Consider the following 27,449-nt stretch of genomic DNA (forward strand, 5'->3'; position numbering starts at 1 on the left):
TCTTTGCCTGTTTGTAAATTTTGATCATTATCAATGGAAATATTTTTCTATTGGTTTGTGTGTGTGCGGTGAAATAAATGTTTATTGACATTTACAGATACAAATCTAATCCTTCCAAGCCTAATGATAAGGAATGATGATATCCAATACAGGAACTGAAGAGGATTGAATCCCCTGGGGAGACAATAAGTGGTGTACCTCCCAATTTGGGTAAAAAGGGGCACGACTAACAATGTGAACGGTGCGAGTCATTGCCAAATAGCTCTATCAATGTTAAAATGTCATTCTGTGAAAAAATGCCACCCTGGCTAGTCGCGTTTAGTGTGTTTTAAAATGAGAGTTTATCATATCCATTGAATGATGTGAGCAGAAGCAATAGTGTTATAAATATATATTGTATACTCAGAAAGTAAAACTGTTCTGCAAAGCAGAAATGGCATTTTTTTTATTACACCTATAGAGGATAAATATGTCAGTGTTTGGGATCCTACAATTCTAAAATGGTGGATTTACTACTACTTTGGAGTTATAGTAGGTAGGGCAAAAAAAAATCATAAATTACACTACCCTAAATTAAATTGACTAGAGAACAGACAGCAGATCTGTCAGCACACATGATATGGAACTAGATGTGTTCTACTTACATTTTTTTAATAGTTGGGAAATACTCCACCCAAATATATATAAAATCCTATCCCTCTCTCTCTGAGGGTTGATAAATACTTTCTAGTCCTTTTCAACTAGGAATGAATTTAACATTTTTCACTAAAATGGCTCCATTGAGTCGTTTATCACAACTCCACAGTTATCGTAGATTTCAGTATGTTAGTATAAATTTCAGTGAGGAATCGCATATCCTTTTTTTTTCTTTCTTTTCCTCATGCTTCTTAGGGCCATTTGTGCTGTTTGAAGTTATTTTTTTCTTATCTTGTCATTATTTATTTTTGATTCATTAGAGATTTTTCTTTTGAACCACCTACCAAAAGAAATCCTGCAGATGGCAAAGGCTAATCCGATGTGAGTCCCTCTACAAATATTGAGAGTCTCACCCTCTATCTCAGCTCATATTGATGTGTCTGCTAAACTAACAATGTCATACATAATTCCTCAGGCCTAAAAGGTGGAGTAGGAAATAAAAAGTCAATAATAATTTGTTTGGATTTAGAGTTCAGCAAAGCTGCTTGTTAACTAAATTTTCACAGCAAACAGCAAAACCAGAATATTTCATTCAAAAAAGAGAGAGCTGACTCAGCTGGTTGGTCTTATGACATATGGTGTTTGGATTCAGATTACTAGCTATTGAATCATAGTCTCTCAGATAGTTTGATTAGTCTTCCACTCCTATATCCATGTCCAATGACCCATAGACACATCAGAACAACTGTGCAACTCTACCAGTTTCCTCCAGTTTTGCCCTTGCTAGGCATGTATGATCATCTGTTGGGTCCTTCCACCAATGCTTGTCTTACGACCCAAATAACAGGCCATTGATCCACCTTCTGTGATTGTCCTCATATTCCTACCTCTACTGACGTATACTGGTCCTCACCGTCAATGCATCACGGGGCTTTCATCTGAGCCTCTGGCTGGCACATATGTTAAACTTCTTGGTCTGTGTTTCAAGATTGGTCAGGTAGGAGTCACAGAGACCAAGTAACTGGGCCAGCTTTATAAAGAAGATGTGCTCTAGATGAGAAAGTATAAAAGAAAATTAATGATCTAGCACCTCCAAAGGGATATTATATCTTATATTCAGAACCTTAGCATTCCACAATTCCACAGTCAATAAGCCTAAAATATTTAGGCTGCTCATGCCAGTGGCTAGTTGGATGTCCAACTGGTCACTAATACCTGCATATTTTTGCCTATACAGTTGTAAAAACACGCACCTGATTTTTTTATCTCAATTTCCCAAAGGCCTGCCACCCTACATCTGCCTTAAATACAGCAAGACAAGCAAGTGCTTTGGCGTCCTGTGCTTTTGGGAACTTCAGCTCCCCTTAGCAACTAGTGGCTTGATTCCTACAGTCCCCAGCAGTGAGACTCGATGAGGAAACATTCATCCCTCTCTTCTAAGTCCAGGTACAAAGGCTGGAGAAAAAACAGCTACAGTATGTGCAAGAGAGCCACTGAATATATCTTTATGCTTTTGGTGGCCCTTTCTTTCTTCAGCAAACTGTAAGACCGCTCCTGCCTCTGTATACTAAAGGAATTCTTCACAGTGGTACAATGGATGCTTTGCATTGCCTCCTAACTTTGCTACATTATATGACCTTGTTGGTACCAGTTTCTGTCTCTTGTTTTCTCTACAGTTGCTTGGTTTGCTTCTCCTCCTGCTTCTGTAGACTTATGATACTCTTGCTGAAAAAAAAGTCCAGACGGGGTGTGGGATGGTTGCAGATGTATGAGTACTTAGAACTATCTCAAAATAAAATGTATTCTAACTGGCAGCCAATGCAACTGTGCAGAGTGCTATAGAATTGTCAGGATGTTTGGTTTCTTTATTTAGAAACCTGGCAGTTGCATTTTTTTAATCACCTAAAGACAGCATCTAGTGAGTGGTGGTAATGTCATCAGGAAGAAATACATATGTGACAAGCCATTTTATGATCAGACTGCAGCAAAAAGGAATGTGTCTTCCATTATTTGATTATTTAGTCTTGGCTTCATTTTTACCGCATTGAGCACTAGCTGTGTGTGCTAATGCTATGCAAAGAAAATCCAACTTCCTGTCATGAAAGGAATCAGTTATGGGAATATGTCTTAACAATACGATGCATGTGCATTGGAGAAAGTAAGTGTGGCCCAAATGTGACGTCTTAGCTAAAGAAAATGAAAAAAATGTGTTTTCCATCAAAAGGGAGGAAAAAATTGAATGAACTGTTATGCTGTTATGCTTTATATTTAGAACCATCTCATTATCAGGACTGAGTTTGAGCAAATTCTAAGATTAGACATCCATCAAACTGTCTGACAACACTAAGACTTCATTTTGAAATATTACTTGGGATAGTGGCATTAATCTGTATATTATCTACATATCACTGGTCTATAACACAAGGCCAAGAATAGAGCCCTGAAGTTCTCTTCATTGTACAAAGGTAACATTGTTTTTCATTATAGCTTGAAATCAAACAAAAGGAAAGAAATAAGTACCACCCTTGCCAAGTCAACTATATGTCCTAATCAATCATGCTACACTGTGATTAACAGGGGTAAAATTTAAAGGGCTTGTTCTACAACCTTAACTCATGCTGAGAAGCACTTGCTCACTTGAGTAGTCCTATTAGCTTAATGATATTTATTTGAATGCTTATTAACAGACAAGGAACATATTTCACATACACATTTTGTGTTCAATATAGTCTTCATTCATGACTAACTCTTCAGATAATCAGGTCAGTGTGAATAGCGGGTAAACCACAGCACTAGTTTACCAGTGCTAAGAAGCGTTGGCTGTTTGGTCTGCATTTATCAAAGTTGATAAATGCAACGTGTAATTCACATTGGAAAACATAATCCCAACTATACATACAAAATAATGTGTGGTATATCTGAGCAGCAAATATTTAGACCCCATCTCCAGAGCATTTAAAATTTATGATGCATTATAGCATGTTATGTTGCATTGCAATGTAAGCGGAAGTGATTTAACAGAAAGTGACATAAAAAAAGCATAGTGTGATGTGACTACTGGCCAGTTATGTTAAAGTACCTGTAAATTACATGTTACATCTTTGGAAATGAATTATGTTACAAGTGGAAGCTCCAAAGAAAATTAAAGTAATTCTTCCCGTGGTTGCCTAGACTTCGGCTCTAACGATCAACTGTAGTTTTGCTCCTTGGCTGCACTTATCAGAATGGAATACAGAAGAGGGCAGACCTGATTCCAAGGCCATTAACGTCAATGGAAAACCATTGATTGCAGTGATCTTGGGATTCCATTCATTTCAATGGGCTTTAGATCAGGTCCTTGGTCAGTCGGGTGATGTGTTACAGTAAAATGTTTATGGTCAGTCATGGCATCATAATAGACAGTTTTTAAAGACTTGGTCTTGTGAGGGGATGAACATTCTCAAAATGCATCTATGTCAGTGGAAGTTGGGTACCCCACTTTGTAGGGGTGTGGAGCATGTTGCAGGATCAAGCCTTCATAACATACTTTTGTTCTTTACTTTAACTCATTCCAAAAGTCGCATTGTAAAGAGGCTACAAATCCCCCAACAACTATTGGTCACAGTCACCTCTGTCTGAAGTGGGCTTGAAGATAAACTGCCCCTCATTTCATAATCTTTTAAAAGAAAGCTTCTCTTAATGCCCTTCCTTCCCCTCTCTCACCTTCCTTTTCTCTCAGCTTCACAAAAGCAAAGCAACTCAGGAAATGCAAAGTACAAAAGGAGGAATGGATGTGAAATAAACCTCTGGCTCAGATCTCCTGTCTGCATTGTAAGAGCTGAAGTCAGACTGGGATCTGAATTTTATGACTGGTCCTGACCTGTAAGATAGAACAAACCAAAACCTGAGATCCAAATACTCTGGAACTTGGGAAAAATTTGAATCAGAAAAGAGGTTTGGAGATACAGTATATCTTTGTGCCAGCTGGTGGCAGCCCAGAATGGAAGCAGAGGTACAGCATTAATATTCACACAGTATTTCCATACCATCCCAAACCAGGAGGGGCTGAAAACCCCCAAAGGAATTTCATTCGTGTGGGTTTCCGGACTGAGGGTTTTTGTTTATGTTCAGATTCGAGTATCAGTAATCCTGAGGCCTGGAACTGAGCCTCAGGCCAAGGAGATCCACTCTAGATAGAAAGGGAATGTGCTGTCTCAGTAAGTCCTTAGAAATAAAAAATAAACAGTGAAGAGGCAAAATTGGCAGATGATACAAAATTACTCAAGATAGCTAAGTTCAAACTATATTGTGATGAATTACAAAAGGATCTCACAAAACTGGGTGACTGAGCAAGAAAATGGCAAATGAAATTCAAAATTGATAAATGCAACGTGTAATTCACATTGGAAAACATAATCCCAAATATACATACAAAATAATGGGCTCTAAATTAGCTGTTACCACTCAAGATAGAGATCTTGGTATCATTGTGGACAGTTCTCTGAAAACATCTGCTCATAGAGCAGCAGCGGCCAAAAAAAGCTAACAGAATATTGGGAACCATTAGGAAAAGTATAGATCATAAAACAGAAGATATCATAATGCCACTCTATAAAGCCAGGATACACCCAAACCTTGAATATTGCATTCAGTTCTGGTTGCCCCATCTCAAAAAAGATATATTAGAATTGGAAAAGGTACAGAGAAGGGCAATGAAAATGATTAGGGGTAAGGAACAGCTTCCAGATGAGGAGAGATTTAAAAGACTGGGACTGTTCATCTTAGAAAAGAAACTACTGGGGGAGGATATGATAGACATCTATAAAATCATGCATGGAGTTGAGAAAGTGAATAAGAAAGTGTTATTTACCCCTTCACTTAACACATGAAGCAGGGGTCACCCAATGAAATTAGTAGGCAGCAGGTTTAAAACTAAACAAGGAAGTACTACTTCACACAATGCACCGGTTGACTGTGCATTGTATGAAGTAGTACTTCCTTGTTTAGGTTATGTTGTGAAGGCCAAATGTTTAACTGGGTTAAGAAGGAATTAGATAAGTTCATGGAGGATAGATCCATCAATGGTTACTATTCAAGGTGGTCAGGAACGCAACCCTATGCTCTGGGTGTCTATAAACCTCTGAGTGCCAGAAGCCAGGGCCGGCTCCAGACCCCAGCGCGCCAAGCACGTGCTTGGGGCGGCGTGCCGTGGGAGGGCGGCAGGTGGCTCCGGTGGACCTCCCGCAGGTGTGCCTGTGGAGGGTCCGCTGGTCCCGCGGCTTCGGTGGAGCATCCGCAGGCGTGCCTGTAGGAGGTCTACCGGAGCCGCGGGACCAGCGGACCCTCTGCAGGCACGTCTGCAGCAGGTCCACCGGAGCCGCGGGACTGGCGACCGCCAGAGCGCCCCCCGCGGCGTGCCGCCCTGCTTGGGGCGACGCAATTCCTAGAGCTGCCCCTGCCAAAAGCTGAGACTGGACTACAGGGGATGGATCGCTTGATGATTACCCTGTTCTTTTAATTTCCTCCGTAGTGTCCGTCACTGGCCAACGTCGGAGGACAGGATACTGGGCTAGACGGACCATTGGTCTAACACAGTATGGCTGTTCTTATGTAACAAAATGGTCAGTCAGTATTAACCTCAGCCATTTCTTTTAACATGCTTAACAGTATGATTTCCTGAATGAAATGCATGTCCAATTGACTTACTTCTGGAGCATGATAGGGCCCCACCTTTGGGGTGGAAATGGATCCCAAACTCTCTCAAATGATTGCAGGGTATTTTGCAGGGTATTTACAAAGGCTGGTGCCAGAACTGGTGTAGATAATAAACTGTTCATGACTGTCATTTCCCCCTATCATGTTATCTCAACTCAGGAAGCCTTTGCTTATTATAAAAAACCAAACTGATGTCTGACTAGGAAAGGAGTTATGCCTGCTGGCCCTAGCTTGGATATGAATTATTACACTGCATAGAAATAAGACCTCCTCATATTGTTGTGTGATGGTGACTTTATTCTCTTATGTAGCCATACTTGGGAGTCCAATACAGCCTTGATTCAGTCATGGATTGCAAGCTCTTTGAGGGCAGTAACCATCTTTATTTGTAAACATGAGGTGTACCATGCCTGAGGCTTTGAGCAGCAACCACAATACAAATAAATAATCACAATAAATGGAAATCAGAGAAAGTAAGAGTCCAGCAAATACCTTCAGATTACACTAATTTGACCGCAACATAAATATTACAAAGATTTAATAAACCCTATCAATGCATCCCACCAGAATCCCTTTTAAATAATGCTCAGCCTCACCCATCCCCAAACAGGGCTGCCCAGAGAATTCAGGGGGCCTGGGGTCTTTAGCGGCGGGTCCCGGGGCAGAAGGACCCCCTGCCGCAGGTATTAGGGGCACTTCGGCAGTGGGTCCCAGAGCGGAAGGACCTCCCGCCGCCGAAGACCCGGAGCGGAAAAAGCTCCGGGGGCCCGGGCCCCACGAGTGTTTTCTGGGGCCCCCAGAGCGAGTGAAGGACCCCGCTCAAGGGCCCCCAAAAAACTCTCATGGGGGCCCCTGCGGGTCCCGGGGCCTGGGGCAAATTGCCCCACTTGCCCCACCTCTGGGCGGCCCTGCCCCCAATTCCCAACAGGCCAGACAGGAAAGATAGACCTTGGAGCATAAACTGTGGGCTAACGAGCTCAGGCTGGCATGGACCAAGGTAGGAAGTGAGCTGTAAATGGTGTAACATGTCTGTCATTTAGACTGGGGATGTGGTTGCCTGCATTTTCATCTGAAAATAAAAAAAAGTTAGAATAGACCATGGTTGTGTACATCATGCTATTTACTTATAGTGACATAATAGTAGTTAGCCCCTAAATATTGTTTTTACAGGTAGATCTCAAAGTGCTTTCCACATGGCAGTGAGTATCTTGGAACTACCATCGTTTGAAATGCAGCTCACCCTCTGTAAATGAAATTGTGAGGTAGCACATGGTTCCAACAGCACTGACTGGGCCCTATTAGCTGTCTATTCTAATTGTCGGTAGTGCCAAAGAGCCCTTCCATGTGCAGCTGTGCATGAGATAAAGGGGGAAACAATTACACTGTTATATTGAACAAATAGGGGAGCAGTGCGAAAGCCTGGTCTCTCTTGCTGAGGTCTGACAAATGCAGTGCTTAGACATGCACTCGGAAAGTGGGGAGAAGGAGCCCTTGTCAACAACCTGGGAGAAGGACGTTTCTATGTAATTCATTTTGTGTGAGTTTAATGTTATACAAATGGTTTGTTTTGACAGTAAAAGGACACACCAGTTATTTTTGCCGGGGATTTTGTTGTTAGATAAGAAGGAACTGGATAATCTGTAATAGAAATCTAGAAAAACAACCTTTATTACTAAGAGACTAAAGGCAGAAAAGGGAGGTTATTTTCTACAGAGGCATAATGTTTACTGATTTCATTTGTGAATCTTTATCCAAGAGATAGGCTGGGACCATAACTTTAGCAGATATAGGGGCCAAACACAGCTATCTGTCTGAGGAAGGTGCGGAGAAAAGAGTTATCCCACCTAGCATCAGAAATACTTCACAATCCTTAAATCTAGTATCAGAGGGGTAGCCGTGTTAGTCTGGATTTGTAAAAAGCAACAGAGAGTCCTGTGGCACCTTTAAGACTAACAGATGTATTGGAGCATGAGCTTTCGTGGGTGAATACCCACTTCGTCAGACGCATTTACATCCTTAAATCTACATCAATTAAGCCAGCTTTAGAGGGCATTCTTGGAATAAATGATGTATTATGCATGCAAATATTGGGAAGTTTCAACACCAGACGTGTTTTGCATCCTTAGCTGGAGAGTGAAGTTCATTTTGGTGAATGAGGCAATTGCAGAGATCCTCGGTAAGATATTAGTCCTGCATCCTCTTATGCATGAGTTACTGTACATGAGTTATTCCATTGTGTCCTACACACAACCTCATTCAACTGGACTCCACTGTCATGTATAAAGTTACTCACTTACATAATTGCTTGCGGTATCGGGGCCTACATTGTTTTGTCCCGAAGAGATCTCATTTAGGTCACATGCTGCGTTTAATTCATATGCTCCTGGATATGTGTAGACCTCTCGGTGACATGAACTGAAGCTCCACAATGCAAACTGAGGCCATGGGGCAGTATGGTCTGTAAGTCAGTGTTCGGAAATACACATGTGGATTTGAAGGTAGGATTCTACCTCTGCATTGTTAACTTTTCTTCAGCACCTAAGGTAGGGACAGGCAAACTTTTTGGCCTGAGGGCTGCATTGGATTTTGGAAATTTATGGAGGGTCGGTTAGGGGAGAGAGGGATGGGCTGGTTCCCACCCCCTGTCGATCCCCCCCTGCTTCTGGCCCCCTGATGCCCCCCCCCGGACTCCTGCCCATCCAAACCCCTATGTTCCCTGATGGTCCCCCTGGGCCCCTGCCCCATCCACCCCCCCGTCCCCTGACCCTGAACCTCTGCCCCTGACTGCCCTGCGCCGCCCCATCCAGCCCCTCCTGTTCTTCCTGACTGCCCCCCTGGGATCCCGGCCCCATCCCCCCCCCCCCGTCCCCTGACCCTGAACCTCTGCCCCTGACTGCCCTGCGCCGCCCCATCCAACCCCTCCTGTTCTTCCTGACTGGCCCCCACCCGGGACCCCTGCCCCCATCCAACCACCCCTTCTCCCTGTCCCCTGACTGCCCCTGGAACCCCCACTGCCCCATCCAACCCCTCCTCTCATCCTGACTGCCCCCCTGGGATCCCTGCCCCATCCAACAACCCCTTCTCCCTGACCGCCACTGGAACCCCTGCCCCTGACTGCCCCCGCTGACCCATCCAACCCCCCCTCCTTTCTGACTGCCCCCCGGTACCCTTGCCCCCATCCAGCCCCCATTCTCCGCCCTCTGACCACCCCGACCCCTATCCACACCCCCTGACCACCACTCCGAACTCCCCTGTGCTCTATCCAACCCCCCTGCTCCCTGCCCCCTTACCGCGCTGCTTGGAGTACCAGTGCCTGGTGGCGCTGCAGCCGCGCTGCCCGGCTGAAGTCAGCCACGCACCACACAGCACAAAGCTGGGCTCTGCAGCTGCGCTGCCCCAGGAGCTCGCCACTCCGCTGCCCAGAGCATTGTGCGGGTGGCGCAGTGAGCTGAGGCTGCGGGGGAGGAGGAACAGTGGGGGAGGGTCCAGGGACGGGGCCGCGGGCCCCTCTGACATAAGGGGTGAAAGTGAAGTCTATGTGAATGTTGCCTTTGGGGTCTTTCTCTTTCTTCCCCTTTATTTTTTGATAATTGAACAATCCAGGACTTAAGATAATAAATAGAATGATGCACATGACATAAATGACTAACAGTTCCATTTTCAGTGGCTAGATGAAATAAATGTGCAGTTGTGATTAGGATGAGCAATGCAGTCCCAGTACTATTCTAAGATATGTGGACAGGTGGGAACTTCAGCGCAGATATCCATATCCAATACTTTATGGAAATAAGGCCTGAATATCAGCCAAGCAGGAATATTTCATTAAAGAAGCTTTGGGCTTATCTACACTGCCTCATAGTTCGGGCTATGGGGTGTGAATAGGAGTGCCTGCCAAAGTGCTGCACTGTAACTTCCCCGTGTAGATGCTGCAGGCATGAACTAAAAGGTTCCTAATTCGCATTAACGTAATCTGCAAAGAGGATTATATCATTGTGAACTAGAACCTTTTAGTTCGTGCCTGCAGCATCCACATGGGAGAGCTACAGCGCAGCTCTTTGGAGCACACTGCTATTCACACCCTCTGGGCTGATCTGAGGGCAGTGTTGGCATGTTCTCAGTGTGGGTACCTGTCCAAGAAAGCAGTTAAAGAAACAAACAGTGTGATTATACTATTCCAACTACCAAAAGGCCAAGTGCACTAAACATTCTATTGATTAATATGTTGATTTTGTTAAAAAAAAAAAGACTGGTATTTAATGTACAAACAAAGAGTAGTTGGGCTTGCAGTGTCGGAGATATTATAGTGGTTTGCTGGGGAATTTCCATGAATACTAGGAAGAAAAGACAACAGCACAAATTGGGGATTATCTAAAAAGACATTAAAACTGTTGTACCAGAAATGAATTCTAATGGCACCAGCATCAATGGAGCCTGTAAATCCAGCCTTTTAGAAAAATTGCACCATAAAAAACAGACCATCAAGTTTGGGCAGCTGAAACTTACCTCTTTAACCTTCTCCCACCATAACTCTGAGCAAGAAGCACAGTTTCTTTGCTGTGAAGAAAGGGTTTAACAAAATGAGGAATATGACATGTAATACCCAGCTTCAGGAAGGCTTTACCTGCCGCAAAATGCATTACCATAATGCAGCAGCAGGAAGGAAACAATTCAAACACTTAGTAATCTAAATGCTTCTCCCATGAAGCCATAAAAACAAACAAGGTCAATGTCAATATTTAAAAAAAATGTACTACACGATTAATTCTTTAAAAAAAAAACCCCGACCAATAAAAATATCTTTCTACAATGCACATAGGTCCTTGTATTGTCATGTTTCATAGCAGATAAACTCAACTTTCCATAGGAAATTGTCTTTAGATCATGCAGATTTGATGCCATTTGCAAAATGATTGAACTTTGACTTCATAATGCTGCCAGGTAGAATAGAGTTGCCACTGATTTTCTACCCTCTAAGCTATTTTTATTGATTCTTAAAATAAAGGCCATTTGCTAGTCTCTGTCTATACTTTTAAATGGGATAGTCTTTGATTGCCTCTATACCTTGTGACAGGTTGGGTCACAGAAACCCCCTTGGGGCTGCCAACTGATGTGCCAAGACTACTTCTGCCCCTGCTTTCCTTGCCAGCTTGGGACTCCAGCACCCTGCCTGGTTGTGCCAGACACGCTTGCCGGCCATAAACAGAGACCCAGGTCTGAACCACATCCCACAAACTGCAAGCTTTACTGAAAGCAGCTTAAGAAGTGTTCCTGTCTTTAACACTCAGGTCCAAACCCCAAATAAATCCGGTTTACCCTGTATAAAGCTTATACAGGGTAAACTCATAAATTGTTCGCCCTCTATAACACTGATAGATATACACAGCTGTTTGCCCCTCTCCCCCAGGTATTAAAACATACTCTGGGTTAATTAATAAGTAAAAAGTGATGTTATTAAATACAAAAAGTAGGATTTAAGTGATTCCAAGTAGTAACAGACAGAACAAAGTGAATTACCAAGCAAAATAAAATAAAACATGCAAGTCTATGCCTAATACAGTAAGAAAACTGAATACAGATAGAACCTCACCCTCAGAGATGTTCCAGTAAGCTTCCTTTTGTAGACTAGTCTCCTTCTAGTCTGGGTCCAGCAATCACTCAAACCCCCCTGTAGTTATTGTCCTTTGTCCCAGTTTCTTTCAGGTATCCTTTGGGGTGGAGGGGCTATCTCTTGAGCCAGCTGAAGACAAAATGGAGGGGTCTCCCAGGGGTTTAAATAGACTTTCTGTTGTGGGTGGACAGCCCTTACTCCCCCTGTGTAGAATACAGCTTTTGGATTCACATGGGCAAGTCATATGTCCATGCATGCCTGAGTTCCTTACCAACCAAGCCACATTCCTGGGAAAGCTCAGATGTAACTTGGCGTCTCCAAGTTCATTGTTGGCTTAAGTGATTCTTGACTGGCCACTTACTGAGAATAGTCTTTTCTCAGGATGCTGACCAACTGCTTCACTGAGGCTATTTAAAATTAAACAAGTACATAGCCAATATTCATAACTTTGAATACAAAAATGATGCATGCATACAAATTGGAGGGATGTATTCAGTAGATCATAACCTTTGCAGAGATATGTTATATGGCATATGTAGCATAAAACATATTCCAGTCATGTCATATTTACATTCATAAGCATATTTCCATAAAGCATTGTGGGGTGCATTGTCACAACCTACACTGTATATCCTCTGGGCTCTCGATCTGTGGGGTATTTTTGGTTTTGGTTTTAAGATTAAACTCTCATGGAGTAGGTCCTCAAGGAATCCATTTTGAAGCACTTGGAGGAGGAGAAGGTGATCAGGAACAGTCAACATGGATTCACCAAGGGCAAGTCATGCCTAACCAACATGATTGCCTTCTATGATGTGATAACTGGCTCTGTGGATATGGGGAAAGTGGTGGATTTGATATATCTTGTATTTAGCAAAGCTTTTGATACGGTCTCCCACAGTATTCTTGCCAGCAAGTTAAAGAAGTATGGATTGGATAAATGGACTATAAGGTGGATAGAAAGCTGGCTAGATTGTCGGGCTCAATGGGTAGTGATCAACGGCTCAGTGTCTAGTTGGCAGCCAGCATCGAGCAGAGTGCCCCAAGCGTCGGTCCTGGGGCCGGTTTTGTTCAACATCTTTATTAATGATCTGGATGATGGAATGAATTGCACCCTCAGCAAGTTCGTAGGTGACACTAAGCTGAGGGGTGGGATAGGGTCGAGAGTGACCTAGACAAATTGGAGGATTGTGCCAAAAGAAATCTGATGAGATTCAACAAGGACAAGTGCATTGTCCTGCACTTAGGACGGAAGAATCTCATGCATGGCTACAGGCTGGGGACCGACTGGCTAAGCAGCAGTTCTGCAGAAAAGGCCCTGGGGATTACAGAGGATAAGAAGCTGGATATGGTGTGCCCTTGTTGCCAAGAAGGCCAATGGCATATTGGGCTGTCTTAGTAGGAGCATTGCCAGTAGATCAAGGGAAGTGATTATTCCCCTCTGTTCAGCACTGGCAAGGCCACAGCTGGAGCATTGTGTCCAGTTTTGGTCTCCCCACTACAGAAGGGATGTGGACAAATTGGAGAGAGTCCAGCGAAGGGCAATGAAAATTATTAGGGGGCTGGGGCACATGACTTATGAGGAGAGGCTGAGGGAAAGGGGGTTATTTAGTCTGCAGAAGAGAAGAGTGAGGGGGGGATTTGATAGCAGCCTTCAACTACCTGAAGGGGGTGGGGTTCCAAAAAGGATGGAGCTAGGCTGTTCTCACTGGTGGCAGATGACAGGACAAGAAGCAATGGTCCCAAGTTGCAGTGGGGACGGTCTAGGTTGGATATTAGGAAACACTATTTCACTAGGAGGGCGGTGAAGCACTGGAATGGGTTACCTAGAGAGGTGGTGGAATCTCCTTCCTTAGAGGTTTTTAAGGCCCGGCTTGACAAAGCCTTGGCTTGGTGATTTAGTTGGTATTGGTCCTGCTTTGAGCAGGGGATTGGACTAGATGACCTCCTGAGGTCTCTTCCAACCCTAATATTTTATAATTCTATGATTCTCTTAGTCTACCTTGTTCTGTTGTCCACTTCCAAAATCCAGATCAGTAGCATTCAAAGCAGAGTCTAGACTGATGGAAAACACAGAATAATATAATAAAATCAATGGTTATTGTCTACAGCAGAAGTAAGGAAGATCAAATGATGCATGCTACCAATAAAGTGAGAGGAATAGAAAGAAGTGAGAAGTAAATGGAAAAGAGGAGAAGAAGAAAAGGGATTGTGATTCATGGAGTCTTTGACCTTGGGTCACTTGTTTAGCAATATGGATTTTGGATTTGTCTTGCTGCCTAAGTGGTAATACTATACTTGAATTACCAGGGTGCATAAGACATAAGTCCTCCTCATAAGTCATGTGCCCTAGCCCCCATTCCTTGTGTGTGCAGAGGTGCATCATTTATTGCTGTCTGTTTACATTGAATAAAGGCAGGATAAGATTATGTGAAAGTTTAAAAAAAGGAGGAATTGAGTCTTGTCTTGTTTGTTGTTCCCGGGCTGTGATTTGTATTTATTTTATACATAGAGAGAGAAAGATAAAGAGATCCTGTGCTGTATCTTTCAAAAGATGACCTTTGTGCTTCTCCAGCCCATGGCGTAAGTTACTGCAAGTCTGTTTGCCTTCCAGTCGGGTGATCTCCATCTCAGAATTGCCAGAATGCAGAGAAATGCCACACACCTGCCTCAACAGGTGAGGGAACTTGATGGCGCAGCGGTGGAAGGAGATAGCCCCAACAGTGAAGGAGGGAGACATTAGCTGAGGGACACCAGGTAGCTCCTCCCCACCTGAGAGTCTCTGGCACCAATTGGCCAGCTGGGGGAGAGGGGTGATAGTTGACCAGTATTCCCCACCTCCCAGGATTTAACCTGAAGCAGGGGCCATGTGGAACCTCTTTGGACTCCATTCCAGCAGCCCAACACTCCCCACTCTGAACTAAGAACCTAGCCTGATAGATGCGCTGGTCTAGCTGATTGCACATTTGGGTGTCATGAAGGAATTTTTCTCCCACAGGGCCAGTTGCCAGAGGACCAGGGAGTTTTTTGCCATCCTCACAGCATCTTCAAAGCTACAGCAGGTTAAGCAGAAATGTGCTTAGTACCTAACCGAGGTACTTGTCTGAGTTCATCACAACTTGCAGCTGGTTTCCAGTGCAGTTAAAAGGATAGATGAACGATTCGCAGAAGTAAAAGACCTGGGATTTTGGAGAGGGGCCTTGGGTTCATGGGATAGGGTCAGACCTTGTGGCCCTAACAGGCTGAAGTCTCCCACCCTTCTGCATCTTCTGTCTCCCTCCTTGGGGGAGGCGGGGAGGGTAGGACTCAGAGTGAGCCGAATCCTGGAGGGAGAAGTAGGATAATAAGACCCTACTGGTAGGAGCTTTGTTATCCCTGCACTGGAGTCACTGAAATGCTTGGTATAAGAGCGTATGGGTAATGGGCGGATAGAAAACCTCCCCTGTGTTTAAGTTTAACAAAAGTTGCAGCCTGCTGCTTAAATTCCCTCCATATGTCTGTCTTCATTTCACTGCTGGGTCAAGATCAGATCCAGCTACTCCTGCCCCCAGTGTGCTCCTACCTCCAGTCCCATCGCTAGCATGCCATCAAAATGCTGGGGACTGTGAAGGGAGCAGTATGGGGTTGTGTATGTAACACATACATATCCCAAGGGGAACTCTCTGTTAGAACAGAGATTCCTCTGCCCTTTATGCAGGGGTGACCAGGACCAGGGTAATGTTTCTTGTACAATTTTTCTGTTTTATTCAGGTTCTCATACCATGCCCATCACCATGGGCATCTGAGTGGCTTCCAACAATGCAAATAGCAATTCTCTTTCCTGTCATTCCCTTCTCCATGTGCACATGCATTAGGGCCAGACATGATCTGACCTGAAATAAACAAACTTTAGGGTAGAATGAAATTAATGAAATGAAATAGAGGAGAAATAACAAGGGGCATTTTTAAAACTGTTACTGTATGGAAAGCACTTTTCTGTCTACTGCTTATTAGTTCATATTACAGTAGCAGCCAGAGGCCCCAGTGATGGTCTGCTCTCTTGTGCTAGGTGCTGGGTACACACTCTCTCTCTCTCTCTCTCTCTCTCTAAGAGAAAGTCCCACCCTGGAAGAGCTTCCAATCTAATCAGGGAAAGTATAAGGGGAAACAGAAGTGAAGTGACTTGGCCAAGGTTACCCAGCAGGTCAGAGGCAGAGCCAGAAAGAGAACGGAAGTCTCCTGACTCCTCTCCAGTGCTCTGTCATCTAGGGCACAATATCCAATACAGAACTGTGAAAACTAAAGGTTGAAAAGCTCTACTATAGTAGGACCTGCCATCCATCTTCCTGCCAATGCCGTTCTGAGCCCTGCAGTTATTCTTTCAAACATATGACATCTAGAATGGGTACAGTTATTGGGGTGTGTATAGGCTTTTGTATTTTAAAGCAAAGATCACAATATCAAAAAGGGATAAACAAGTAGAAAATATGTTCAAGAGCACATTGGAAAGACAGCCACCATTGTTCAACATGTAGCTTCCTGATTACGGAAAAGTGTGTAACAGGTAACATTTTAACAGATAAATTAGTGAATATCATTGCTTTAATAACCATGCTGAATTCTGACACGTCATAACTATAATAAGAGATAAAGAATAAGATAAAAGAAGTACAGCTATTACTTAGAGTTCTTTAAAGTGATCAAATTATGGTTCATCAAAGAAAGATCAGTAAAATGCAGCCTGGTGGGAAAGAGGGTGGGGAGCTATACTTTCAATACACTTTCAGATTATGCAATTTAATAATTCACCCTTATTATGCTCTACTGGTAGCAGGTTTAGAGAAACTGTAAACTGTGGCAAAATTTAGAACCTTAAATGGATCAAACTATGGGAAATAAATACCAGAATGTAAAAAATGAGTTCACTTATTTGGCTAGATAATTCAAAAGACTTAATTTATAGTTTCCACAAACTCATTAAACTTTATGGATTGGATTCTCAATTGATTTAAATTGTGATAATTCAACTGAAGTTGATGGAGCTGTTCCAATTTACACCTGCTGAGGATCTGTCCATTTGTCTTTAATAAGCCCAACTCAAAATTATCTTTTCAAATAACATGACTAGCCTCCAAAGTGGATATGTCTACCTATATTTAACCTCCTTAGTTTTGATAAGTTAAGCTTTATCTATCCATAAACTCCATAGAGACAGCCAGTACATTTTAGACGTAATGTGTAAGATTGTGAATGTTATACATCCAAGAGAGGGTGGAAATAGGGTGATCAGATATCCCGATAAAAGCAGGACTGTCCCGATATTTAACCCTTTGTCCCACATCCCGATTGATGTATGATGTACTCCATTTGTCACGATATTCAGGTAAGGAGGTGAGCAGGAGTGAGGCGCTGACACCATGGGTGATCCGGGACTGGAGCACCCACAGGGAAAAATTAGCAGGTGCTCTGCACCCACTGACAGCCAAGCTCTCCTCTTCTTGCCTCCTTCTCCCCCCACAGCATGCTGCTGTTTGGAGGCGCGTAGGACTTTCCTGGAGGGAGGGGGAGGATCAGGGATGCGGCACACTCAGGGGAGAAGGCAGGGCAGGGGCAGGGACTTGGGGGAAAGGGGTGGAATGGGGGCAGGGTGAGGGTGGTACGGGGGGTGGGAAGAGGCGGAGGGGTGGGTGAGCACCCACTGGGCAGAAGGGAAGTCGGCGCCATAGAGGCGGGTGGGGGGTGAATAGGCGAGTGGCAGGCCAGTTACGGGCGGGGTGTGAGGAGGTGAGCCAGCGGCGGGTGGGGCGGGGGGGGGGAAGGAGGCAAGCGATGGGTGGGGGACTGAGGACTGTGGGGGACACAGGAAGCCAATGGCGGGCCGGGGGACGAGGAAGGGTTTGGTGGCAGGGGGGCCGAGCGGGAAGGGGGCGGGACCTGGGACAGAGTGGGGGTGGAGCCTGGGAGGAGTGAGTGTGGACTGGGCTGACGATATTTTACTGTTGTGATCTAGTCACCCTAGGTGGAAAAGGCTTAAGGAAGGCAGAGTCTTCATTGTGTGATTCCACTGAAGCTAGCAGAGTTACACCAGGGATTGAATTGCCTCAGCGGTCTAAGTTGACACCTTATGTGCCAAAAAGCTGTAAGAATGTGGAAGTTAGAGTGTGTGTGGTGGGAAAGAAGCTACTGTATATTACACTCTCTAGAGGAATCAGTTTATTTAGGTAATTAGGTTGTGGATTCAGCATTGTAGCCAATTTCTGCTGCCCAAACCCTTTTTCATTTTGTCTCTTGTGACCTAGTTGATGTAAAAGTTTAGCTTGTATCTTTCTTCAGTCTTTGTCTCTATAACAGTGAAAGGGAGAAGAGCAAAAGCATCCAAGACTTCCCAAAATTAACAGGAATTAGGTGTCTAAATCTCTTAGATCAGTGGTTCTCAACCCAGGGATACGTAGAGGTCTTCCAGGGGGTACATCAACTCATCTAGCTAGTTTTACAAGCTACATAAAAATACTAGCACAGTCAGTACAAACTAAAATTTAATGCAGACAATGACTTGTTTATTCTGCTCTATATACTACACCCTGAAATGTAAGTACACTATTTATATTCCAATTGATTTATTTTATAATTATATGGTAAAAATGAGAAAGTCAGCAACTTTTCAGCAATAGTGTGCTGGGACACATTTGTATTTTTGTCTGATTTTGTAAGCAAGTAGTTTTGAAGTGAGGTGAAACTTGGGGTACACAAGACAAATCCGACTCCTGACAGGGGTACAGAAATCTGGAAGGCTGAGAGCCACTATCTTAGATGACTTTGAAAATCTCAACCATATATTCTCTAAGGGTTGCGGGGGTGGGGAGGTAGGGAAGCGTATGTGTTGAGAACTCATGCGCGCACACACACAAATTCCAGCTGCTAGTCTTCAGTTCAATTTCTTTGTCTTATGAGAAAAATGCATATATAGGTAGGCACTATTCATGGTTACTTGCTTTTCAAAAATATCTAGTTGTCCAAATCCTTGTTTTATGTTAGTGGGTGCCAGCATAAGCAAAGCTACAGTAGAAAAACTGACCCCCCTGCATCCTTCTCTGTAAGGACTCAGAGTTCATTTGAATTTAAGCCTGTCTTAAGTGGACACCCAAGGGACCTGCAATGATTGGTTGCCTGGCAAAGGAGGGATTTAAGTAAAGATCATATCTCAGGGGGTTTGGTAAGGTGGGCGCTTATGGCAGAGTTGCCTCTTTTAAGTTCAGATTTCTTGGCAGTGTACTGATGTGTTTTCAGTCTGGAAACAAAAACATGCTCCTGCTATTAGGGGTGGCCAGGAATCTCATGAGAAAAATCTTCCTCCTTTAGAGCGTCTCATTAAACCCCATGACAGCTAGCTAAGATCAAGATGGCACGGCTATCTTGAACAGTGATGTGAAACCTACTGTCTTCTCTTGCAGGTCCTCCCTTGAGAGGTGAAGGCTGTGTCTGATTTCCAAAAGGAGATTGTTCCTCCCAATTACTGTGCAAGAAAGAAAAAAAGAAAGAACTGCTAGTATGTAGTATTCCTCAATCTGCTCGGCTGCATCAGCAAAATAATGGCTAGCTTTCTAGTTAATATAATAGCGCCTCTTGGGACAGCTACCTCCTTAGGTATTGCATGTCAGGTAATGATAAGCAGTGTCTGCTCTGACATGTCTCTTACAGGCATAATACTGAACTGTGCATTCACACTCTGAAAGCCGTGGGGCTGCTGTGAAGTTTTTCAAAGGTGGAAGTCCCATGGGTTCATTCTGATAAGGCTCACACAGCTGAACAAACTAAAGATTAATGACCAACCCATTCATATAATCATTATTATTTGTGTTACTATAGTGTCTACAGGCTCCAGCTGAGATCAGCTCCCCATTGTACTAGTAGGCACTGTAAAAATGAATAGTAAGAGACAATCACTGCCCCAGAGAGCTTACAGAGACAAAGGGGAGGAGGGGAAACATAGGGAAAGAATTGTGAAGTGATTTGCTAAAGGTCAGTGGCTGAGCTGGAAATAGATCCCAGCTCCCCATAGTTCCAGATGATGCTTTGTCCTTTACATGCTGCTGCCTCTCATAAGGGGGGAATATTTTACAACAAATATTGAGGGTAATCATTTCTTGTGCAGCATGGAGCAGTTTTCCCCCAGGGATGTAAATGCCCACAAAGCTACAATAATTGACTTTCCGTTGTTTTTGTTTGTTGTTGATTTGTGGCACAGGACAGTTATTTTCAAGAAGCATCAAAACCAGACCGGAGGGGTTCTAAGGATGGACCGAGGTAACAAAAATTGGTTTTAAATATTAGTCTCACTAGTGTTTTTAAATACCCCTTTTTAATTGGCATTCCGTTTACAAAGGTAGTTCTTTTCCATAGTATCCAGGATCAAAATAACAGAGTCAGATTTGCTGCTGATGTGTTGGAGTGTGACATCAGGGTGGATTTGGACCAGATTGGTTAGAAATGTGCATTCATATGGTTTCTTTTACACACTTTTTGGGAAGGAATTTTGTTCTGTTGCGCTCTGGTCTAAGAAATACTTTAACCATATGACATGTTAGATGCAGCAGTTTCCAGTATCTGCTTTGTTCCTAGTGGTATCCAGATGTGCTTATCATTCTGTCAACTAACTTCAAAATACTGTATTCCCAGAGGTGCTGATTCATTGGCTAGTCTGATAAGTGTCGTCTTATTGGACATATATATTTTCTATTGCAGTGGTTTTCAAACTTTTTTTTCTGGTGACCCAGCTGAAGAAAATTTTTGATGCCCGTGACCCAATGAAGCTGGGGATGAGGAGTTTGGGGGTGTGGGAGGGGATCAGGGCTGGGGTGCAGGGATGAGGGCTGTGGGTTGGGGCTGGGAATGAGGGGTTCAGGGTGTGGGAGGGGGTCAGAGCTCTGGGCTGGGGCCGCAGGCTCTGGGGTGGGGCTGGGGATGAGGGGGTTGGGATGCAGGAAGGGGCTCTGGGCTGGGGGGAGCTCAGGACTGGGCACGGGGTTGGGGCACGGACTTACCTCAGATGGCTCTCGGTAAGTGGTGCAGCAGGCGTGCTGAGGCAGGCTTCCTGCCTGTCCTGGCACTGCAGACCATGCTGCGCCCCAGAAGCGGTCAGCAGCATGTCCAGCTCCTAGGCAAAGGCACGCGAGGAGCTCTGCGTGGCTCTCGCCAACAGAGACTGGCCCCCAGATCCCACCAGCCAATGGGACTGTGCAGCTGGTGCTCAGGGCAGGGGCAGCGCGTGGAGCCTCGTGGCCCCCACCCCTAGGAGCTGGACCTGCTGCTGGCCACTTCCGGGGCGCAGCGCGGTGTGGGAACAAGTAAGGACTAGTCTGCCTTAGCCGGGCAGCACCGCTGACAGGACTTTTAACGGCCTGGTTGGCAGTGCTGACCAGAGCCGCCTCAACTCAGTGCATTACATCAGGGCTGCCCAGAGGGGGGCAAATGGGGCAATTTGCCCCAGGCCCCGCAGGGGCCCCCACGAGAATATAATATTCTGTAGTTTTGCAACTTTTTTTTAATGGAAGGGGCCCCCGAAATTGCTTTGCCCCAGGCCCCCTGAATCCTCTGGGTGGCCCTGCATTACATTCCGCAACCCAGTACTGGGTCGTGACCCACAGTGTGAAAACCACTGCTCTATTGTATATTACAACACCTGCAGAGGGACATGTATTCTGTCTTTCTCCGATGCAACCCACAGAAACCCAACATACATGAATAAATCTAAATGTGTGCTGAGAAACAAATATGTACCTTTTTATCAAAAAGGATGGGGGGGAGGGGAGGAGGAGACAGGCATGGAACGTTGACTGATTTGTCAGTTATTTCCCAGTCAATAAGAAATCAAAGAGGTCCTCAGCTGTAGAAGTGGTCTGGCTCCCAAACTCTGACATCTGCATCTAAATAATGGAAGTTAATTCAGATACATTTTCCATTTCATTAGTGGTACAGCTTGGTGGAAAACTTGGTGAAATTCCATATTGTAATATTAAATTTTGTTTTTCAAAGCAGAAGTAAATATGTTAAGACTGTATAATCCTTCTGTACTGAGTGTCCTGTCAAAACTGCCAGGTCGGTTCTGTGGGTTGTCAAATATGATAGAAAGCAGGAGCTAAAGTAAGGGGGAGTGGTAGCGAGGGCAGTTCCTACTCCTTCTCTAAAGCAGAAGGAGAGCTGTTCTGGGGGAGCAGGGCTCTCTGACACCTCCTCATCCTCCATCACTAGTTTAATGAGACTGTTTCAGTTGCTGGAGATGAGCTACAATAGCGATAGACGGACCGCACAATGTGCAGAATTTTAGGCTGTAAGCTTTTGGGGGGCAGGGACCATCTGTTTGTTCTGTGATTTTTACAGTGCTTGGTGCAGGGTCCTGGTCCATGACTGGAGCTCTTAGGCCCAATCACAATATAAATAATAATAGCTCATTGAATGCCTTCTTCAACAACACATGCAAATCTTTGGGATCTAGAAAATGGCAGCTGCAATGTTAGAGGTTCTTTGGAAGTTCAGCGCACAGTGCACTTTCCTCACATTAACCACTTAATTTCATCCCAGGAAGACTGCCTTCATGTTAAAGGTCAGGTCATACCCACAGAGATCCCTCTATGAAAGAGTCCTTCTGGCAGGGATCTCTCCTGCTCAGCACAGAAGAGGGAGCTTGGGTGCCTCTCTGGCACAATTTTGCTGACTTCCTTTGACCCTGCTGAGGAGTCTCCATGTCGAAAGGAAATGCAGTGAGGTTTAGGGAGAATGCATATTGTCCACCCTTTGTTCTTGCATAATATACAAGAAAAGTGAATACAGTCTGTGGAGAACTGGGAAATAGATGTATTATTTTTTATAAATATCATATGCATTTCAGTTTATCTATGTGATATTATCCTTCCTGAATGCATACAGTGAAATCAAAGCAGGCTTTCAGAGCGAACCCTATAGGAAACTAAAGAATAGCAAAGATAAGACACCTGGGGTCAACAGCTTCAAAACAGTTAAGATGACAATGGCTGGACTATCAGTTGGGAAGAAGCTACCTAACTAGCTCCATCCAGGCTGGAATTGCCTATTCTTCCCAAGGGTAATCCTATAATTAAAGGAGGATAAGAAATCATTACGAGACCCCTGGCCTACAAAAGGGAAGAGGTTGAGTGAGTGGCCCAAGGCTACCCAGGGGTTGTCAGCATGAGGGATATGCAAGGAGATACAGAAACTGGGATTCAGGGTCTACAACAAACAAGCTGTAACTTGGTACCCAAGAGAAGAGGGGACACCAAGGCTAAGTCTGGTCTATATAGGAGCTTGAGGGGAATGTCAAGCATAGGTAACAGTATGCGTATAGGGCTCTCTGTTGTTTTAAATCCATTTCTCTGAATGCTGTGAACCTTTCTGAATATAAAATCATACTTTGTATTGAAGATGCTGTTCTGGTGTCACTACATAATACTATCCACAGATTCCTGAAGGGAAACTCTTACAGGTGCCAAGCCCATTGGTCCTGCTAGATATCCCAGTTTGCTACCAGTCAGGGGTGTAAATTGGAGACCCAGTCAGAGACAGATTGGATTGTGGGTTCCCACCTCAAAGGGAAGTGGAGGCACGGGCCTGTTGCATGAAAGGGGTGCACGGAAGACTGGAAAATGGTCTCAGAAAGGCCAGCCTACCCAAGGACCATGACACAGCCCCAGACTGTATTTATTAATGCCCTCTCCCCACCTCAACCCCACTAAAGCCAATGGATGCCCCTAGTAGCTCTCTGCCTCCACTTGAAAAGCTAATAGGTGGGGTAGGAGAGGAGCCACAATGTGGGCAAAGTGCCTCTACACAGATGGCTCTGACTACCTGGGGATCCCAAAGGTTTGGGGGTGACTTCTCTGTGGGAGGCAAACTCCAGCCCCCTGATGTGATGATGAGGGCAAATTTCCATGAGGCGATCCCCAGGGGATTTTCAAGTAAAAAATTCCCTCTTTCAACTTTTAATGAGGTAAGGGACAATCTGGCCCAAAGATACTGATCAGAGGAGATGGGGCAAAATATTCCCATCTGGTGTAAATCAGCAAAGGGATCTGTGCTTACTTTCACTGTTATAAAATCTGACCCTCTGTTTCTTATCCTTTGATTGGCAAATATTTGATCTACACCATTTGTGTAGAAGTATTACAGATATTAAAACACACTATTATGGAGTGGTGTCACAACCATTCTACAATCAAATAAATTATCAATCTCGTAAGGGCTGATTCAGCAAACAACCCCACTCTACAAAACATTTACACATATAAATTAACTTTAAGCATGCGCTTAAGTCCCATTAAAGTCATTAGGATGTAAACATGTGTTTAAGTGCTGTTTAGAAGAAGGATGGACATAAGCACACGCTTAAATGCTCTGCTGAACTAGGACCATAGTTCTCAATATTTCAGGACTTCGGGTAAACAGGTAGAGAAAGAGAGGGAGTGAGATATAGGCCAGATGAAAGAGCTGATCTTTCACATGCTCTGCTTAGTTATTTTTGCTTCCCTCTAACCTAATCAACTATTCCCCTGCAGTAGCCTTATTCATTAAAAACAAATGATGCTGCACTAATAAAACCTGATCCCAAGTTACATAAATTTATTTTGACACAACCTTTAATAAATTGGAAGGAGAAAGTGCCAAAAAAAACAGTTGTACACATCTTCGGTAAACGATACTGATGCACTTTGACACCTGCACATTCTAGTTTATATCAAAGGTCAGTTTAAGCCGTGCAAGAAAAGGAGTTTAGCATAAAGTCAGCAAATTCGCTTTAGACCTTTGCAACAAAAATGCCATTTAGAGAATTAAGAAATTCTACTTTTTAGCTGTATTGTTGTCAGCAGCTTTATGCAATACATTAGTGTTTGAAGGAGTGCCATAAGATTGCTCATTTGGGTAATATTCATCTACAGTGGAAAGGCAAACAGAGGAATTGCCAGATTGGATCAAACCCAAGGTCCATCTAGTCCAGTGTTCTGTTTCTGGCAGTGGCCAGTACCAGTTTCAGAGGACCCCATAGCTAGTAGCTGTGAAATAATGTGCCCCCACAAAGGTCTCGTGCTGAGCTCTAATAGCTGGAAATTGACTTAAGCCCTTTAAAAACAAAGGTTAATATCCCTCCATGAAGCCAATGGTTGCTGGTCTCTACATTTTTTTAAACTTTCATATGTAGCTGTGACATGTCAGATTAACAATTGAAGAGAAATGTTCTGATCTACAGGGGCACATACTTTACATGAGTCAAGTAAATTAATAAATTCATAGAGGTGTCCAGAAAGTTGGTTCTGGAAGTGGCACAGTGACTGTGGCAATATTGGCTAGATCTTTACTAGCAGGGCAACTTGAAAAAGGAAATCCTTAGAATACTATACATTAACTGACAGGAAACTCCCCACTTAAAAGGCCCTGTTCATTTGATGATCATCAGAGGTCAGGGATGGAGATAAAGGGGTGTGCAGAATCTTCTGTAAGAACATCTTACATTTAGGGACAAGCTCCTGTTGTCACTATGATACAAATGTAAGGTTTGAGCCTGGACCAAAGCAAAACAAAATAATAGCATCCCATGTTGCTGAACAAATTTCTTTAGCTCAGACTGTATGGATCAATTTCTGCTCTGACCTGGACCCAATGTAACCTTATTGAATGTAATTAATTGATTTATATACTGTCACATGGGTTGGGGCTTGATTCAGCAAAGCATTTAAGCATGCACCTAACTTTGTCTGATTGAAGTCAATGAAGTGCATTGCTGAAGCAGAGCTTTTCGCATTTGGCTTCACTGGTACTACACATAAGCTTAAAGTTAAACAGGTGTGTGTGTGTGTGTGTGTGTGTGTGTATTTGCAGGACTGATGCCAGAGAGAGTCTGTGAAAAAAGAGAAGGGTGTGTGTCGGGAGGGAAATGCTATTAATAAATGAATACAATATACAACATACTGTGAACAGCTGACCCACTTTGTATGAAAATCTATCCCGAGGCTTAAGTGGTAGAGTCCAGTATTTAGGGAACTTAAGGTCTGAGGTTTAAGTCCCCACTGATAATCCATAGTGTCTGTTTGTATATGTAGCAAGTCAAACACATAATTATTAACTTGCCAAATAAACCCCCCAAAGCCTCCTATTTTGTGCCTTTCCTAATTGCTAAGCGGAAGAGCCCCATTCAATTGATGAGAATCATGTCTTTCCTTAAGCAAAGTAGCAATGTGCCATGGTGTTTGGAGCTGAATTTGACCATAAATTGAGTTTAATTCTTCTCTCTGATAACAGACATTAAGGGCAGACATCTCCTATCAGCTTTCCCACATGCTTATCTCTGAAAAGTGACTTATGTGAAATCTCTTCTGGGAAGAACTGCTCTACTGATGCTTTTCTGATTTCTTCTCTAGTCCCAAAATGTTTAACGCCCAGATTTTTTTATCTCCATTATGTTTCAGGTCATGGGCTTCTAAAAAGAAAAGTGGTTTGGCCCCAAAGTGGGACTCCTTTGCACAATGGGGGTAATAGTTCCACTTTTAACAGATAAAGATTGCTAACTGAATTCATTTCCCAAACCAGTGCCAATTAGTACACACCCTCCTTCCACATTTTCCCCTCACCACCAGAGTGAGACAAATTCAGTTCAGGGTTACTGGATCCCATCAGCACCCCTTATTTACTCATGTACTCACTGCCTCTTTAGATCTTGTGATGCAGAGCTTTGAATCTCAAATTCCCCTCAACAACAGCTGTGAATAGCCTCTGGTCACCTTCACTTCTTTGCCCTCCTCATCTCACAGTTTTCACTCCTGCGTCCTGTTGATGTTTTACCAGATTGTTGTAACAGGCCACAGGAAGAAAGATATCAACATAGTGGTATGGGAGTGACTATGCAAATGCAATGATTTAATGCCAGGCTGGGAGTGACTATGCTTCCAGCTCTGTTAAGCCTCTGAGCATGTCTGTTGTTAGCTAGATGTTCCCAGAAACCTCAGGAGGAGCAAAGTGGGCTGACTTCCCATGCACCTAATACCAAATGCCATGCCTCCTTTCATGGCAAATCTTACTCCTGTGTGAGACCTGCACATTAAACAGTGTTAGAAGTTATATCAAGCCAAAGAGACAGCAATTAGTTCCTCCAGGTCTGCTGAATCTGCAAGGAATCCTCCCAGAAAAATTGCATCAGTTGAAGCAACTGAAAATGTTCTCACTGCCACAAGGACTGCAGAGCAAGCCCCTCCAGTGGAGCCAGTGCTGTCTGGTCTCACAATGGTGAAGTTGACTTTGTTACTTACAGTGAGATTCTTCTGCTCTTAAATTGAGCAGCATCTTATTGTGTGAGTATTCACCCTCTCAGATAGACTTCATACTGCAATATACTCTCCATAGGGCCCTCTTGAAGACCATTAAGGAAACTCAAGCTAGTGCAGGATCCAACTGCCCTCTTAATAAGCTACTTATCCTCCTGGGAGCACATAAGAGCAATGCGCCATAATCTATATTGACTTCACCTGAGAGCTGA

General features: G+C 43.9%; 1 long non-coding RNA gene across 1 annotated transcript; it reads right to left on the reverse strand.

The window, feature by feature from the left end:
* Window positions 1–13,948: 13,948 nt before the first annotated feature.
* Window positions 13,949–26,741, reverse strand: LOC123343561. Its single transcript, XR_006572275.1, has 4 exons — window positions 26,620–26,741; window positions 21,692–21,837; window positions 19,351–19,427; window positions 13,949–13,995 (listed from the first exon to the last, which is right to left on the reverse strand). It is a non-coding gene; the product is annotated as an uncharacterized LOC123343561 (long non-coding RNA).
* Window positions 26,742–27,449: the final 708 nt, after the last annotated feature.

The sequence above is a fragment of the Mauremys mutica genome, chromosome 11 (genome assembly GCF_020497125.1).
Source record: "Mauremys mutica isolate MM-2020 ecotype Southern chromosome 11, ASM2049712v1, whole genome shotgun sequence".
NCBI classification, from domain to species: domain Eukaryota; kingdom Metazoa; phylum Chordata; order Testudines; family Geoemydidae; genus Mauremys; species Mauremys mutica.